We start from the raw sequence: 17881 nt of genomic DNA, 5'->3' as shown, positions 1-17881 counted from the left end.
ATTAAAGGGAGGGATGCAGAGAGAGGGAAGAAGACTACTTTTTCCATTTACCCTGCTTGAACCCTCTGTCTTGTTAGAAGGTACACCGTGGTACATCCACCATCACACACACAATCTACACTCTCCCCCCTGAAACACACACACACACACACACACGGGACATTAATCCCCCAATCTGCATAGACGCTGGGCACCTCAGGGGCCAGGGGCTGCCGAGCCTCGCCACCGTGCCATGTGATCTCACATTGTTTTGTGAAAATTGCAGCCTCTGATGATGGGAATCTCATTCCCTGTAGAGAGAGGAGGAGGAGGAGGAGGGGAAGAAAGTGGGGCAACCTCAGCAGCCGGCCCACAGCCCACCATGCTGATGTGTACCCGCTCCGCACGCCACCGCTCACACAGCGGGAAGAAGTGGGGACGACAAATCGCTCAAGCCCTGAAATGATGCTGGTTATTTAAGATGGCGGAGGACGCACAGTTTTTCCTCAGCGGCATCTAATTTGCATTGCGTGCCGAAATACATGAACCGGGTCTGTTAAGTGGAGGTCTTCACCAGTATTTAGATTTKATGTTTTGCGATGGGCTGGGGTAGGGGGCTGTCATTGTTTTTTATTTGCTTGATATCAAAACAGTGGGTTTCCAATCAATGGAACCTGTGGTTTATTTGGGCTGAAATTATATGTTTTATTGGGGTGTCTGCATCTCTGTGTAATTCGCCATCTTTATTGTGGCCCACCGAGTAGCCGCCTTGCTTGATTTTACAGTACATTTGTCGTTGGACCAATACTACGGAATAAAATGAATATAAATACAGGCATATATTCACTCATTTACCACATTCTGGAATTATAGTCTATCATTGTAATGTATCTAGTATTTGTATGATTATATGACTTTGATGAGAATTGGTACTCTATCTATTATTAAATCCATATTTTCTGTTGTGTTACAGATGCAGGTCTGAGGTCCTGTATCGAATTAGGTAAGGTATGTCACACATTGAATTTCCACAGGAACAGAGAGAATAATAGAACAATATTAGAAGAGAGAGAGAGAGAGAGAGGGAGAGAGAGAGAGACCCCACAGCTCTGTATTTTTTCCACCAGAGGCTGGGAGAAGTTGTGTGTGAGCCAGAGATGATAATGTGGCATGACACTTCTGAAATGAGACACTGGTTACCATGGCAAAGAGGCAGGAGGGACAGTCTCTCAAGAGGCCCAAATAAAACAAGCTGTAAATAATGTTTGATTAGAATTTAGATGATGGAACCATTTGGGACAGGCCTTGTCTTCTGCAATTCTTCATCAGGCTGCCTTTCCCTGGCAATACACAAATATTATATTTTTCTCCTTTTGCTTTCTCTTGCTCACTTTCACTCACTCACTCACTCACTCACTCACTCACTCACTCACTCACTCACTCACTCACTCACTCACTCACTCACTCACTCACTCACTCACTCACTCACTCACTCACTCACTCACTCACTCTTTGAGCAGTCTGTTCTGCTCAAAGAGTCTAGCTCTGGGAGATTTCAGCCGGCTGGGGGGAGACAATGCGGAACAGAAGGTTAGGAGATGGAGGCGGTTGGAGAGGAAAGGTAGGAAGGAAAGGGGAGGAAGAGGGGGGAGAGACCCTGTAGTGTTTACTCATCACCGTGAGGCTCGGTCCACATCTCCTCTCATCCCCATCCCCACCCCCCAGTGTTTTACCAAGAGCTTAGCGCTGGGGAGAGTTCTGTGTGCCGTATGGTAAGTAGAACATTAGAGCACATGGTTGGCTCACCACCCGCCTGTTTGCCCTGTACGGACGTGTGCTTTTTTTAATTTAAAACTTCCATAAGTTATTTGCCTAGCAGCTGCTGTGAGCATCTCTTCACCCCCCCCTATCTCCTGCTATGGTTTCAGCCTATTGAACTTGTAGTGTGGGTATAGGCCCACTGACAAGTCCGTCTGCTGCAAGCTACCCACATCACACTGCATCCACAAAAACTGAAGAACCAGATCAGTCCAGTTCAACATTCTATTCCACACTAACTACAAGGAACCCAGCGGAGAACAATGATCGCACGGCGTAAAGAATGCACCAAAGCCAGAGGAGTACTCAGCCATGTTTTAATGCCCCAGTCTGTATTCTCTAATTATGCGACATACAGTGGCCAGGCTCAGCCAACATCTCCTCACATCTCCTCTTCCTCTTCCTCTCCTCTCCCACTCCTCTCTTCTTCCCCATTTCTATCGCTCCCCTTCAACCCCAGCCGGTAATGAACTGCTTACCAAGCCTGAACTAATCAGGGCTGACTGCTCTCTGTCACTGTCAATTACACAGCAGACAAGCTTTCCCTCTCCTCTCCTCCTCCCTTCTTCCCCCTCTCCCTTCAGAAAGGGCTGGTACCGACTCGACTCCCCGGCTATAAATGTAAAAGTAACGTGTGAAATGGGGAACAGAATGGGATCCACCCAACACCCGACGAGAGTAGCCCCCCTTCGATTCTCCTCGTTGGTCAAAGCTTGCGCTCGCCTGTCATAGACCTTACAAACAAATCGAGGGAGTGGGAAATGTATATTTATTACATGACAGTAAGTATGGCCGCTAAGGCTGTGTGTTGATATGGCTGAAATTCTTCTTTGAGGTGTCTTGGTATCAAAATAAGCCTGGGAAAAAAGTTACTATAGTGTATGAATTGGCATGACTGTGTGAATTTGAAGTGTGTGAAAGCCTCTGTGGTCTTGGTGTATTGGTGTACTGACAAGAAGAGGTGGACTGTTGACCCAACTTGTGTGTGAGTGTAGTGGCATACTCTGTGGTCTGTGAGCGTGTGTAAACTCACAGCAGCCTGTAGCAGCTGGTCCCAGCTGTGTCYCTTTATAACCATCCACTCCCCCCTCTTCTGTTTGACCAATCAATGGGCAATGACCGACATCATCAGTAATCACAACAGTGTGTGTGCGTCTGTGTGTTTGTGTACTGTATTGCATGCTTAACCGATACTTACACGTCCATGGTATTCTCAGCCAGATGAGCATGGCCCCTACTCTATCCACCCGCAGCTTAAATGTCCTGAGAATAAAACATGTCTTTTTTCTGTGCTTCTAGCCATGGTATTTAAAGTAATTAACCTTAATTTGCCCAAAAAAGAGAGAAATCTTTATTAGACCGTTGCCTCATAAGTAGCGGTGCCGTCGACCGGCGTCCATCTCCCTACGCTCCTAATGTGGTCCTCACTTAATCAAAATGCATCCATCAGATCTCAGTGTTGAATCATCTTTTAATTGGAAGTTACATTCTGGTTAATAGTTTTATAATTCACAGGCTGTAATAGTTTCACCGCTGGGATCTGCTCCATTTTCACCGCCGATGTGACACCATCTCTCCTCTTCTTCCCTCTCCCATCCTTCCTCCTCGCCACCCCCCCACACACACAATATGCAACACGACCCTCCTCTCTCTGACTGTACCAGTCTGTAGCATCACCAACCAACCCTCACTTTTAATAGCCAGTAATAAATGAGATCAAACTAATAGCAGCCTCCTGGCGGCCAGCCCGAGAGGCACGGACCTCTGACTCTGAGTGTCACAGCCCTATATTTAGCCACACAGAGATGAGCTCCTGATTATCCATGTACTAAAGGGCTCCGCCATTACTTTACATCGAGTCAACATTTTTCAAAGCACCTTTGGGTTTGGATAGACAGTATAGCTCTATTGTACCATAGATACCGCTGATCCATATAAACGGGTGTCAACAAAATTGATGCATGCGCAACTTGGGGACAAAACAGATGAGGTTGGCTAACAATCAAAGGAATACTGAGGAACAAAGGAACATTTAATTCATATTTCTTATTGAAAATAGAAATACATTTTCACAACAAGTGTCTCTCAAATGCATCGTTACAGTTGTTGGTTGGTTAGCTAGCTAGCAAATGTTTGACAAATTAGCATAAACATGACATAAGTCAAAAGACCTGAAGACATGGTATCAAGAACAAGATGCTAGCTGAAGCGAGCCTCATACGATTCCCCACATTGCAGCTTCTTGTCATTGTTGCTAGCTATCTGACCGTTCAGATTCATAACAACACAAAGCATTTAGCCTCCGAGATGGGCGAGCATCATTATAGGGACGTTGTCAACTCACCAGTCTATAGTGTCCCTTTCAGTATTTCACCTCCCATTGGGCTCAAACAAACAAATAACGCTAGCTATTGTATGTGAGCGTCTCTTCTTCAGCTGGAGACTATAATGTGACTTATCACTAAACATCGTGCCTTCCTTTTACAATGATATTGTTGTTATGTAAAGTGCTATCCGGAGCCTGGTGGCTCAACTCTACAACATGTCCTTGCTTTCACAAACACATACTTTAACGTATACTATTCTAACTAACTTTTTAAATGTTTCAGTATTTTTATTGTTATGAAATTCACTGAGGAGGATGGTTCTCCCCTTCCTCCTCAGAGGAGCCTCCACTGACTGTAAAGTATACTATTCTTGAACAAAGTGCTAGCCGAAGCCTTTCTCAACTGTCCACCCTTTTGAGGTGATGTGTATCATCGGCACGCATCATTCTATATGTACAGTTGATAGCTGACACTGTGGACGCATGTTTTGAGCAGCAGAACAGTTAGCTTCCATTGTAAATGCAACTCTTATACCAGACAATATGCCTAGCCGAGGTTGAAATAACCGTCTATTCCTCAGTATCCCTCCAACAACTTCAGTTCTGTGATCTGAAAGCCAGTGGTGTGATAGACAGAATAAACAGGAGGAGAGAAGAGGCAGCAGAGGATGGTGTGGAGTTGAAGGACAACATGGAGGTAGAGAGACATTGGAGGGCCAGGAAAGGCTTGCGGCTGCCTGTGTTTACCTGTAGCCATTCATACTAGACGCTTTTAGAAAAAGTCACATGCACACAAACACACACACACACACACACATGGGATGGATGGGTGGGTGGATGTAGGTGTGAGGGATAGACAGTCAGACATCCTCATGCTATAGACAGGGTGTAGGAACAGTCCTTTTGTCCCCTCCATTCCTCTCTATTCTTCCTACTCTCTCTGGAGCTGCCTGATTTGTTATTGATTGGTGAGATAGTACTGGCCCTGGTGCCGCATCTCACGCCAGACGTTCAAGGCTGGCACACGCACGCACGCACGCACGCACACACACACACACACACCACACACCTCTCTTTCTCTCTTATTAATATCTTAATTAACTCAGTGATAATAGAAGGCCAGTTAAAGGTGTGTTGGGTATTGCAAAGTAGATTTTCTGTTTGTTATTTAGTAAATATGTGTCAGTATATATTGTATATTTTCCGTATGAACTCGTTAGGATGTCATTTTCGTGTGTGTGTGTACTTTTGTGACCCCCCCCCCCGCCCGCTTCTCCCCCAGTAAGGGTGCTGCACCCCCCTCGTCTCGTGCGCTGTAGGGTAATCTCTTACAGAAGGCAGAGAGAGGCAGTGGAGGGTGGAAATTAGGTTTTCAGCCCCGCTCCCTCCCTTGTCGTTCCTGCCTTCCCCCCACAGCCTCGCTTTTGTACCCAGTGCCCCTTGTGCGCTCCACATCTATTCTTCTACCTCTCTCTTTCTCTCTCCCTCTGTTCATTCAGTCCTACCTATCTGTGTCGCTGCCTTCCGCTCTCTCACATCCAGAGAGGAAATAGACGCCTGAGATAATTTTCTTACCCTGCTTTCCTTTTGTCTTTTTTCTCTGGTAAAGAAGTTGATTTATTTTAGAGTGTGTGTTTGAGTGGTGACCTCTTACCCTCAATGGGCTGAAACGGATAACTGCAAAGCTAGCGATGCCCATCCTCAAGTGCTGCTGAGATATAGACTCAAGTAGTGGGGGACACAATAGACTGTAACACCCCCCTCACCACTACCCACCTCCCTTACCCCCAGTCTCATTCACGTGTCCACACATTAGAATAGTTCACCAGGTACCCCTGCCTCGCAGGTAGTAATGAGACTCCGTTCCAAAGGCTGCCTTCCACACCAAGGTTCCTTCTTGAATAGCCCACACGAAGTGTAGCAACGTGGACTATGTATGTCTGGGTGTGCTGTATCACTCATTGAAATTCAATCTCCCCTGCTTTTAATGTTCTTTTTTTTTGTGGACCAAAGGTGATATAGAAAAGATTGCATTAACGTTTCTTTCCTTTCTGTCTCCGTATTCAATTCAATGAGCTCCCTACTGGTTTTACTTTTTTAATGTTGACCAATCGGTAAATTGAAACCAAGCACAGGGACATAGAAATGGACGCTGAGAAGACTTGACCCCCATTCAGTGGTGTTTCAGATATCCTTGGTTCTGCAAAGAACAATAGGACAATGTTGACTGTATTCAAAAGAGGCGAGAGACTCTCAGCAGACCTCTCAATATGTACTATTATTATCTCGATGTACTATTATTATCTCGTACTATTATTATCTCGATGTACCATTATTTGGATATTATACGGTACTGTAGGACATTAGTGGATTGGCTGTTTTTAGCATTCAGTTGAAAGTGATATTAAGGTTGAGCTATGTTCGCTCTACAGTTACAGGTCCTATGTCATGGCAGACGTCTGTGTCATGGTATGGTTCTTGCTTCAGGCTCACAGACAGACTCACATCAGTGAGCTGTCACCACGGCCTGCCACAGCCAGGGCATGACAGAGGAGACACGCTCTCCCTCTCCTTTTGCTTCATTTCTCTTTCCGTCCCGTCATCCAGGCATCTTCCATCTATTCATTCCCTTCATCAGTGGCTCTCTATAGCTCTGTCCATCTCACCCATCTCTCTCTCTTTCTCTCTCTCCCTCTCTCTTTTTCCCTCTCTCTTTCWCCTTCTTGCTTCCTCTCTGCCGTGCAGTGTGGTGAGTGCTGACAGGCCTGGCAGAGACAAAGTGCTGACGTCCAGCTTAAAAGTGACCGTCCCTGTCCTGCAGCCCCACAGCTGGGGAGCCAAGAATCCATCACCCACACCATGCACAGCCAACAGACAGGAGAGAGAGGGGGCAGGCCTTCTTTGTAAATGAAAGGAGAGGTATTGGAGACCTGAGAGAAGGGAAAATAATGAAAAAAGGGGTGAGAGAGAGAGGGAGAAAGAGAGAGGGAGTGAGGAAAGGAGAGGGAGAGCAGTGCAGGCTGGGTTGTCTCCGGAACCGAGGGGGGGGCATTAATCATTATTGGCGCACACCTCCGTCCCTGACGCACCCTGACGGCCCTTCCACCCCTGACATAAATCATAATTCCTCCACAATAGATCCACTCTCCGCCATGCCGGGGATAAGTGTGCTGCTCCTATCGATTTTTCCCTTTTCTCCCTCTGCCTTCTCCGTCGCCACCCCTGCCCCCCATTACCCTACGCCTACTGCCTCCCCCCTCTCTGCAAACCGCACTGCTGTGTCATTATGAAACATAACTGATCTGAAATTCATAGAACACTAAATAAAGTTTTGGAGCGTGCTCTACTGTATTCACTCCTTCCCCCTGCCTCCTGCCTTACCCACTCTTGATGCATGAGAAGTAAGCGCATAGAAAAAGAAAACTAATGATATAAAAATGACAAATCACAGTGCTATTACAGCTCTATTGATTTGTTTTAGAACAGTCACTGAAGGAGATTAGAAATGGAACAAAAAAGGAGCTGGAGAGATGGGGGCGACAGGGATAGCGGGAGAAAATGAGGGCACCATCGAGAGGTTGAGAAAAAGGATAGGGAGATTTTGAGAAAGAGAATAAGAGGATTGGGAGAAATGGGACAGAGAGAATAAAGAGGAAAATTTAACAGAAAATAATGGTCAACTATCTCTTGTTGCTATGTCCTTAGCGATGTGTCTGTTTCAGTGCCATTGTGAGTCTATCTCAGACAGAACCACGTCACTACAATACTGTCAGTCTCACAGCCTTCAGACTGGTTGTGGTCTCAATGACCTTTGAACTCACACCTCTCTGTGACCCTTCCTTCTTACTAAAGAATATTGGATTTAGCTGCAAGGATTCCCAATTGCCACAAATGGCCCCCTACTCCCTACTCCATTCACTAATGGATAGACAGAAGGATAGGTCTTCTTTTAAATTATTATTTTAAATAATGTAGCCAATAGGGCCTCCTGAGTGGCACAGCGGTCTAAGGCACTGCATCGCAGTGTTGCGGCATCACTACAGCCTGTGGTTCGATCCCATTTTTGACATTGTAGAATAATAGTGAAGACATCAAAACTATGAAATAACACATATGAAATCATGGAGAAACCAAAAAAGTGTTAAACAATTCTTCAAAGTAGCCACCCTTTGCCTTGTTGACAGCTTTGCACACTCTTGGCATTCTCTCAACCGCCTTCATGAGGTAATCACCTAGAATGCTTTTCCAGCAGTCTTGAAGGAGTTCCCACATATGCTGAGCACTTGTTGGCTGCTTTTCCTTCACTCAGGGCTCCAACTCATCCGAAACCATCTCAATTGGGTTGAGGTCATGTGATTGTGAAGGCCAGATCATCTGATGCAGCACTCCATCACTCTCCTTCTTGATCAAAAAGCCCTTACACAGCCTGGAGGTGTGTTTTGGGTCATTGTCCTGTTGAAAAACAGATGATAGTGCCACTAAGCGCAAACCAGATGGGATAGCGTATCGCTGCAGAATGCTGTGGAACCATGCTGGCTAAGTGTGCCTTGAATTCTAAATAAATCACTGACGGTGTCACCAGCAAAGCACCTCAACACCATCACACTTCCTCCTCCATGCTTCACTTTGGGAACCACACATGCAGAGGTCATCCGTTCACCTACTCTGCGTCTCACAAAGACAGAGTGGTTGGAACCAAAAATCTCAAATTTGGACTCATCAGACCAAAGGACAGATTTCCACTGGTCTAATGTCCATTGCTTCTGTTTCTTGCCCCAAGCAAGTCTCTTATTTTTATTGGTGTCCTTTAGTAGTGGTTTCTTTGCAGCAATTTGACCATGAAGGCCTGATTCACACAGTCTCCTCAAACAGTTGAGATGTGTCTATTACTTGAACTCTGTGAAGCATTTATTTGAGCTGCAATCTGAATTGCCGATTTCTGAGGCTGGTAACTCTAATGAACTTGTCCTCTGCAGCAGAGGTAAATATGGGTCTTCCTTTCCTGAGGCGATCCTCATGAGAGCCAGTTTCATCATAGTGCTTTATGGTTTTTGTGACTGCACTTGAAGTAACGTTCAAAGTTGTTGACATTTTTGAGATTGACTGACCTTCATGTCTTAAAGTAAGGATGTACTGTCATTTCTCTTTGCTTATTTAAGCTGTTCTTGCCATAATATGCATAATATTTTACCCAAATAGGACCATCTTGCCATAATATTGACGTAATATTTTACCCAAATAGGGCCATCTTCTGTATACCAACCCTACCTTGTCACAACACAACTGATTGGCTCAAACGCATTAAGAAGGAAAGAAATTCCACAAATGAACTTTTAACAAGGCACACCTGTTAATTGAAATACATTCCAGGTGACTACCTCATGAAGCTGGTTGAGAGAATGCCAAAAGTGTGCAACGCTGTCATCAAGGTAAAGGGTGGCTACTTTGAAGAATCAAAAACAYATTTTGATTTGTTTAACACTTTTTTGGTTACTACATGATTGCATGTGTTATTTCATAGTGTTGATGTCTTCACTATTATTTTACAATGTAGAAAATAGTAAAAATATAGAAAAACCCTAGAATGTGTAGGTGTGTCCAAACCTTTGACCAGTAATGCATGTATATAGTATTTTATACTGTGACTGATTGAGGTTGTGGACAGGTGTCTTTTATACTGATAACAAGTTCAAACAGGTGCCATTAATACAGGTAACGAGTGGAGGACAGAGGAGMCTCTTAAAGAAGAAGTTACAGGTCTGTGAGAGCCAGAAATCTTGCTTGTTTGTAGGTGACCAAATACTTATTTTCCACCATAATTTGCAAATAAATTCATAAAAAATCCTACAATGTGATTTTCTGGAATTTTTTATCTCATTTTGTCTGTCATAGTGAAGAGTACCTATGATGATATTTACAGGCCTCTCTCATCTTTTTAAGTGGGAAAACTTACACAATTGGTGGCTGACTAAATACTTTTTGCCCCACTGTATATGTACAGTATATACATTTACATTTAAGTCATTTAGCAGACGCTCTTATCCAGAGCGACTTACAAATTGGTGCATTCACCTTATGATATCCAGTGAACAACCACTTTACAATAGTGCATCAACTATTTTAAGGGGGGGAGGGGGGGGGGGTTAGAAGGATTATACATATATTATTAATTGTATTGTGTTATAATGTGCGTTTTTGTTGTTGCAAAAACCTTATGTTATTAGTTTTGTTTCATGATCTTATCGTCCTTTGTCAGCAAGGGGTCCGTTGTGAACAGAAAGTCTCAGAAATCTCCTTTAAAACTCCCTTGATAGTTATAAAGGAGAAAAACAACCTCAACTTGTTTGTTAATCCTCTTGCTTTCAACACCTCCCCTCTTCCACCTTTTAATTTCAACCCTGACTAAGTGTTCCCTTCACCTGGCCGTACATTAGCTGTGTGTGGCCGAAGCGGGGAGTTGACAGGTGGGAGCTGGGGCGTCATGCTCCCCAAAAATCCTGAGATCCTGAGCAAGGCCCCCCGGTCCGTAATTTGGAGAATTTAGCTTTTTTAAACACCTGAAACTGATTTTTCCTGCAATCTAGAGCCATAATCGTTATGCTTTATTATTATTATAATAAATTATAATAAATTATAATTATTATTATTATGCTTTATTATTCTGCAAATCTATGCATACCTCTTGAGCTGTCTGTATCCTCCTGACTGATAGTTCTTTTTTTAAAGAAACTAAATATGCTTCTTTGCATCTCTGCTAAAAATCTGTGTCTTATTCAGTACATTTAGTTATTGCTTGCTTTTCTAAAGTCTACCAATCTTACCAGCAGGCATGCCAGCTAAGATAGTTAGACAAGCTAGCTACATTTTAACTTGATTGATAACTGGACAAATCTGAGGGGGCACCAGCTCCCTCTGAGTGGCGACCAGCTCCATCCGACCAGCTCCATCCGACCAGCTCCCTCTCACACACACTCACACCCAGAGACGTCATGCCCATAGGGGGGCTATGGGCATGACGTCTCTGGGTGTGAGTGTGTGTGAGAGGGAGCTGGTCGGATGGAGCTGGTCGCCACTCAGAGGGAGCTGGTCGCCGGTCAGAGGGAGTGGTTGGATGTGGGTGGCAATGGGATACTAGAACCGGCCGGGATTAGAGTCAGGGTGAAGGGATATTAATGTAAAGCGGAGGGGACTTTTACTCAGCACCGTCCAATTACTCAGCACCCTGTCACTGCCATCCGGGCCTAAACAACAGAGGAGGAAAGGATTAATTGCCTTGGACTCTGCCCCTGTTACAGGCCCAATTATGGAAACATATTGGCTCCCAGCACTGCTGCAGCCACTGCTGTGCAGGGAGATTGTGTGAAATGTTCAAACCAGTTTCAGAGGTCAGGACACGGGAGGCTGGGATAAGGGGCTGGGTTGGGGAAAAGGGGTGTGTGGGAAGTGGGTCACATGTCCCCCCCCCCCCCCCCCCCCCCCTCCCCCCCCCTGCTGGTGTCGATGTCTGTGGTGCATTTTGTGCATATGTCAATCACCCCTGTTCTTGTGTGTGTGTAGACCTGTACTCTTAGTTGTTGTGGTCGTAGGGGATTGAAGGCTCCAGGTAAGGTTGAACGTTGCTTTGACCACAAACAATGAAATAAAGACATTCTGGCTGTGGTACTGAGAGTCTCGTCAGTTGGAAGTGACACAGCCCATTGAGGGAGTGGAAGCACCAATGATCCCATAGCTGGCCTCGTGATAAAAGCTCCTGTGTAGACTGTCCTGTCCTAGTGGACACCACAGTCAGGCTGTGTAATGCATATTGATCCCCTGTGTTGTGTCCTGTAGATATAAGGTTCCCTCAGCTATAATAGGCATCCTCTCTCTCTGCCATTACTCTCCTGGATGTTTCTCCTGTACACTATATTGACACCTGCAACTGTCAATAGTTCTGACAGCTCCTCAAAAACACAGGAGTTCATCCCCAAGACTAGATCTAGAAAAAGAGTAGAGCGTCATTCAAAAGGGTAGTTGATGTTATAGTTAGCCATCTTTATTTGGGAAATGAGGTGACAGTTGTAGATTTAAAATGAGTGAAAGAAGAAATGTAGGCCAGATGTATAGTAGGGATGGACACAGGGTAGTTGTCCATGGAACACTGTTGGGACTCACTTCTGAGGGATGCACCTCCTTGAGCCAAACAGCATTTTACCTGCTTCCCTGGACTTCAATGGGTAGTGTAACTTTGTCAATGTTTTTTTACATAAAGAGCACGTTCAACTTAATAAAAAATTGTTTTCCTGTCTCAGTTTCCCTATATTATTAAATTGAGAGTTCAGTCAACAGGGTTGACCTTAAAATGAGGGACAGACATTTCATGTAATTCGATGAATCTCTAATCACATGAAATAAATAATTATCTTCAGAAATTACTTTGTCAAAGCAACAAAATAACTAGGGCTTTACAATGATGGTGAAAAGCTCAAGAAATGTTGGGGTTAAGTGGGTTATCACTATATATAGTATTATCGCTGTAGTGTTATTAGCACTACATATATGTGACTCTATTTTAGATCATGATAAATACATAAATAAAATAATAATCACCTGTTTTAGAAATGGTGTTTGTTTAAACATCGAATGTATGTTTTTTTAAATTAAGATATCACCTATGGTTTACGTGTAAGTGCAAATCTATACTGTAAGCAATATGCAGTTAGAGAGAGATCCAGAATTCAAACATCATACCAATACTGAAGGGTTGGGTTAAATGCGGAAGACACATTTCAGTTGAAGGCATTCAGTTGTACAACTGACTAGGTATCCTCCTTTCCCCTTTCCCCCTAATGTGTATGACTGAAGCCCATATGATTTGATTATGTAAGTTGAAAGGCTCAGCCCTTGCAGGTGGCTGGGTTAACCTGTGGCTGGGACAGACACAGGTGCTGAGTGATATGAGTGATGATGCTTCTATTTCTGCTCAGGACAAAATGCAAATCCCTGAGCATGTTGAAATTCCGTGTGTGTGTGCGTGCATTTGGTTAGTCTGTGTTTTGTTCATGATATGTTTTGATAGGATTTCTAGCCAAATAAAATGACTCGCTGTAAACTAAACATACAATGGTGCCCCATTCATCACTGCCCAGAGGTGTGTGTATGTAAATAACAACACGTGACTTAGGAAGAACACAGGACAGAGAAGTTTGGCTAAAATCACTTTTACATGTAGGTGTTGTACCATCGGGTTGGACCCAGCCTTCTAACGGAGAGAACACCACAAATATCACGAGGCAAGTTCTGAGTTACTAAAACAACTAGGGTAGGTTATTTTACATTTTAACATGTTCGGCTAAACATTTGACTTCTCTTCATGTTTCCATTCAGACTTTCTGAGAGAATGTACATTGTTTTGACTGACATAACGGTACCTACGTATATCTAATTATGTTATGTGTTCGGGTCAGTATCAACTGGCATTGGAATATGTTAAATTAAGTATAAATTATGTATATTTCCAATATATAATATATCATGTAATCTCCCCTTTCTCTCATATCTCAGTGGGCTCGGATATTGTTCCACAACGATGAATGACTCTTCAGTAAACCACACTTACCTTGACAACTGGGATGCTTGCTTGGACCAGTTCTATGTTGTGACAGTGCTAAGCTTTGCTACCCAGGCCCCGTGCTTCTTCCTGGGTACACCAGCTCTGGTCTGGTGCCTCTGGCTCTCTCTGAGTGGAAGTCTCTCTGGAGGTCTCAAACCCACCCAGGTCTTCCCTATTAACCTGTTTGCAGTGGAGCTGGTGTTCTGTGTCGAGGTTCTCCTTGAGGTGTTCAACTACCTATTTATCCGGAAAGCTATAATGTTATGGCGGGGTGTGTCTATCTTCTACAACCTCTCCCGGACCTGCAGACCCCTGTTCCAGAGCTGTATCTGTATTGAGCGCTACCTGGCGGTGGCCCAACCTGTGGCTTTCTTCAAGTACAGGCTCCGGAGGTACAGGGTGGCGTGTTCAGCCATGGTCTGGGTGTTGTCCCTCACTTATGCATGTTTTGTTATAATTTTAATGGGTAATAAAGAAACTGAAGCTTATGTGCTCATTAGTGTGTATTGCCTTGGCGTGGCCGTCATTTCTCTCTGCTGCTTCTTCATCCTGCATGTGCTGAAGCAGACTGGTCCAGGAGAGGTAGAGGGGTGCAGAGGGGGAGAGAAGAAACAGGGGACGACAGACCCACATAAAATGAGAGTTTTTTGTATCGTCTTAACCAACCTGGTGATCATCTTGGCAAGCTCCATCCCGGTGGTTGTTGGTTGGGCCGCTCTGTCATCCAGTCACCTGCAATGTCTTCCCCATGTTAATGATCATGAACATCTTCAGTGTCCTGGTCTCACCCCTGCTGCACATCTACAGAGGGAAGGATGCCATGCCGGAGAGGGCCAGAGACATGTTAGACGTACAGTTACGGGTACTAAAAGTATAGGTTTTTGTGACAAACTATGGCTAGGAGACGATAGAGCGTTGTTAAATACGCATTGAATTAAAAATGTCCTGTCAATCCCGCGGCGCAGCCTAACTTCTTAGTGCCAGCAACTGTAATTTAAACATACATAGACACTGCAAAGACGTAGAAGATTTAGTGTAATTTTCTATTTGGCAAATAGTTTTTGTTTTATTTTAATTTGGTGGCATGTAGCAATAGCATTTTATGAGATATAGCTCATTAGCATTAGAGTTGTGGTGAAAAGGGCAATCTGCAGTTCAAACAGTAACAAAGCGGATTCCACACCACTGTTTGGTATAAAGCTTAGGGATGGGGCTGGAGAAACTTTTAAATGTTGAGGCTATACATTGTTTGTTTACATTTATGTTGTTTACCAACAAGATCTTATTTTTGGTCCTGATAGTTTACGACAGTTGAACTAAGCTGATGAGGAATTTACAAGTTATATTTTTTAAGAATCAGTGGGTATATATCATTAATTTAAAAGTCCAATAACTAATGTAGCATTCACAGATTGCTTATTTTACTAAAGCTGCATCCCTTGTTTAGCATGTATTGTGAATATTGGTTTGTTTTATAAATTATACAATTTGTATTAGGATGGGGTTGCTAGATAAGAGGTTAGGCCGATTTAATTTAGCATCAGTATTAAGTAATGGATTGTTTTCTTCATATTATATTGTAATTTTAATTTAGGGTTCTTGTCTGTCACTAAGATTACGTAATGTTATTCAAATACAGTTGAAATAGGAAGTTTACATACACCTTAGCCAAATACATTTAAACTCAGTTTTTCACAATTCTTGACATTTAATCCTAGTAAATATTCCCTGTCTTAGGTCAGTTAGGATCACCACTYTATTTTAAGAATGTGAAATGTCAGAATAATAGTAGAGAGAATGATTTCTTTCAGCTTTTATTTCTTTCATCACATTCCCAGTGGGTCAGAAGTTTACATACACTCAATTAGTATTTGATAGCATTGCCTTTAAATTGTTTAACTTGGGTCAAACATTTTGGGTAGCCTTCCACAAGCTTCCCACAATAAGGTGGGTGAATTTTGGCCAATTCCTCCTTTCAGAGCTGGTGTAACTGAGTCAGGTTTGTAGGCTTCCTTGCTCGCACACGTTTTTTCAGTTCTGCCCACAAATGTTCTATAGGATTGAGGTCAGGGCTTTGTGATGGTATGCTTGGGGTCATTGTCCATTTGGAAGATCCATTTGCGACCAAGCTTTAACTTCCTGACTGATATATTGAGATGTTGCTTCAATATATCCACATAATTTTCCTTCTCATGATGCCATCTATTTTGTGAAGTGCACCAGTCCCTCCTGCAGCAAAGCACCCCCACAACATGATGCTGCCACCCCCGTGTGTCACGACTTCCACCGAAGGTGGCTCCTCTCCCTGTTCGGGCAGCCTACTAGCTGCCACCGATCCATTTTTCCTTTTCGTTTGTGTGTCTGTTTTTGTTATCACCTGTGTCTGATTAGTTAATTTCGGTGGGTTTATTAACCTCCGCTGCCTGCTAGTTTTTGTAAGGGATTATTTTGCTGTGTTAGCTCTGTAGGGGTGCGTGTTTGCACCACAGGGTTTTTTTCCCTCCCAGTCGTTGTACCGTTGGTACTGTATTAGGAGTAGAGGTTTCTCCTCCGTGTGTTTCGTGATTTTCCCCGCCTGTTGTTGGTGGGTTGGGACTTATAATAAACGACTGTGCCAACTGGAATTCCTTGCTCTCCTGCTCCTGACTCCTGCACCTACCTCTTCCTAGGAGGCACCTAACAGAATCACGCACCAATATTAAATGTAGTCAGCAGGAGCTGACGCGCTCTCCACTTCCATGGAGGAGCGTGTGCAACCCCACACCACCGTTCTCCCCCGTCTGTCGACCGCCATGGATCAAGTGATGGCGAAGATGGAGAGATCGTCGCCACCAGCCACACTCCAACCAGCACCAGCACCTTCTCTGACGTCGTCCGGCCCCAGCGTTATTCGGCTCGCGCTCCCGAGGGAGTACGATGGGACGGCTGCCGGGTGCAAGGGGTTCCTGCTCCAACTGGAGCTCTACCTGGGAACCGCTCACCCGGCTCCTTCGGGAAGTGAGAGTGTGAACGCCCTCGTCTCCTGCCTGTCAGCCAAAGCTCTGGAGTGGGCCAATGTGGTCTGGGATGGACCAGACTCAGCGAGGGACCACTACCCAGAGTTGAACGTCTGTTCCAATTACGGCAGGAGACGAGGAGCGCACAAGACTTCTCTCTGGAGTTCAGGACCTTGGCCACCGCAGGGTGGAACGCAGGGTGGAACGACAGGGCCCTGATTGACCACTATCGTTGCAGTTTACGGGAGGACGTCCGCAGGGAGCTAGCATGCAGAGACGCCACCCTCACCCTGGACCAGCTAGTGGACATATCCATAAGGTTGGACAACTTGCTGGCTACACGCGGGCGTCCGGATCGGGTTATATTGGTTCCACCCCCCAGCGTCTCCTCGCCAACCCCCATGGAGTTAGGGGGTGCTGCAGCGAGGGCGATCGGAGAAGGAGCCCCTTCCTGCACTAGGTGTGGTCGGAGAGGGCACACTGCCGACCGGTGCTGGAGGGACTCATCTGGGAGTCGAGGCGTCAGGCAGAGCACTGTTCGGAAACCCCAGGTGAGTCAGCACCAGGCTCACCCAGAGCCCCCTGCGCGGTTTCGCGCATAGGTTAGGGATTCCCCTGGTTCAGATGGACAAACCCTTCCCCGTGCACTCCCTGGATAGTCGACCATTAGGGTCAGGGGTGGTCAGGGAGGCCACGGTTCCACTGGACATGGTTACGTAGGGTGGTCATGAGGAGAGAATTAGTCTCTTCCTCATTGATTCCCCTGCGTTTCCGGTGGTGCTGGGGATTCCCTGGTTGGCCTTTCACAACCCCACTATTTCGTGGCAACAGAGGGCTCTAAAGGGGTGGTCAGAGGAGTGCTCAGGTAGGTGTGTGGGAGTTTCCATCGGTGCAACGACGGTGGAGAGTCCAGACCAAATCTCCACCGTGCACATTCCCCCGAAATATACAGATTTGGCTATCGCCTTCTGTAAAAAGAGGGCAACCCAATTACTACCCCATCGACGAGGGGATTGTGCGATTAACTTCTTGTGAATAGGCAGGCCTCCCGGGTGACGCAGTGGTCTAGGGCACTGCATCGCAGCGCTAGCTGTGCCACCAGAGTCTCTGGGTTCGTGCCCAGGCTCTGTCGCAGCCGGCCGCGACCGGGAGGTCCGTGGGGCGACGCAC

This window comes from Salvelinus sp. IW2-2015, linkage group LG22 (genome assembly GCF_002910315.2).
Source record: "Salvelinus sp. IW2-2015 linkage group LG22, ASM291031v2, whole genome shotgun sequence".
Lineage (NCBI taxonomy): Eukaryota > Metazoa > Chordata > Actinopteri > Salmoniformes > Salmonidae > Salvelinus > Salvelinus sp. IW2-2015.
Note: the sequence above shows the minus strand (reverse complement) of the source record.